The 1,438-nt window shown below is 67.0% G+C and overlaps 1 protein-coding gene across 1 annotated transcript in view; it reads left to right on the top strand.

Annotated features, from left to right (window-relative positions):
- The window catches only part of FURIN (furin (paired basic amino acid cleaving enzyme)), a 14,601-nt gene that overhangs the window by 3,673 nt on the left and 9,490 nt on the right, over window positions 1-1,438 (top strand). The gene's annotated exons all lie outside the window — the stretch shown is intronic.

Raw genomic sequence — 1,438 nt, forward strand, 5'->3', positions numbered from 1 at the left:
CCTGCTCCGGGGGACGCAGGCGGGAGTGTGGGCAGCCCGCTGGCCCCGGGGCTGGCCAAGGTGGCCGCGAGCTGTGGCAGGAGGTCGTGGCAGGAGCAATGAGCTGGCACTGCTCTCTGCGGGATCAGCACTGCCCACCCTGGGGACGCACAGGGCTGGGGGGTGGCTCTGCCCTTGCTGAGGACAGGGACTGTGGGGATTAGGGTGGAAGCATGTGGGCTGGCCGGCTCCTGGCTGCCACCGCAGTGTCTGTGCAGACCTAATCCAGTCGGATGACCAGGCAGGGCCATGATCTGCTTGCAGGAACAATCGGAGCTCTGTCCTTACCCCTGGAGGGAGTGAGGGGGTGCTAGGGGAGGGCAGCGAGCCTGCAGCTCGCTTTCCCCTCTGCCAGCCCGGTGCAGAGGCTTTTCACCTCGACACCTCCCCAAATGCTCTGAGCTGCTGGGGCGTCCCAGGCTGTACCGGGGGGACGTGGTGTGCTGCGGGGAACAGGCCTGGGTCTGTCCCCAGTGACTCTGGTGGTGCTGGAGGTGCGATGCTGCCCTAACAGGCAGGGCTGCAGCTCTGCAGGGAAGGGGTGCAGAGCTGCAGGCTGAGTCCTGGCCTTTCCTCTGCTGGCCCAGGGCAGGAGGAGTGCCCAGCTGCCACCGGCACCAGGGAACGCAGCCCCATGTCATGAGCACCATGTCTCGGGAAGCCAGCATGGTCTGCGACTTCCCTGGATAACACCAGCTGGTGCGGCGTGGGGTTGATTTGCGTGCTGCATTGTCCCCTGCTGCAAGCTTGCTCCCCACCATGGTCCAAGGTCCGGGGGACGCACGCAGAGAGGAGCAGGGTCCTGAGCTGGCAGCCAGGGGCTTTGCCTGCCCCTTCCCTGGGGACTGACGTGTGCTGGCGTGCTGCGAGCACCAGACTCCCCTGGTGATGGAGCCGTGGACACAAGTCCTGACCCCGGTGTTCGGCTCTTGCCGTCCTGTGCCACCAGCACTGGGCTGCCACGAGTCGAGTCCGTTCCCTTTCCTGCCCACGGAGCAGCTGGTGCACGGGGGGCCATGTCACGGGGGGAGCCCTGTGGAGCGGAGCAATTCCCCTTCAGTGGGCGGGGGCATGGCCTGCTGGCACGCGGTTCCCCCCAAGCGGGGGTGGTGCAGGCCTGGCTCCAGGTGCCAGGGTGCGTTTCCCTCGCTCCGCGGAGCACGGAGGGGCTTCAGGGTGAAGTGCATGACTTGGAGAGCCGCAGCCTGGATTTGCTGCCCCGGGGCTGAGGATGTCAGTCAGCCAGGTGCATCTTTCCTCCCCTGCTCGGCTCCGGCTGGCTGCGTAGCTGGCCAGGGTGGCGGCACATCTGCAGAGCTCTGATAAGCTTGGGGGGGGGGGTTAGCTGCAACCAAACTGTTTTGCGGCAGCCTGGGGCGGGCGGGGGGGGGGTGGCGCC

Source organism: Pygoscelis adeliae, unplaced genomic scaffold (assembly GCF_000699105.1).
Source record: "Pygoscelis adeliae isolate BGI_AS28 unplaced genomic scaffold, ASM69910v1 Scaffold13, whole genome shotgun sequence".
Classification (NCBI taxonomy): domain Eukaryota; kingdom Metazoa; phylum Chordata; class Aves; order Sphenisciformes; family Spheniscidae; genus Pygoscelis; species Pygoscelis adeliae.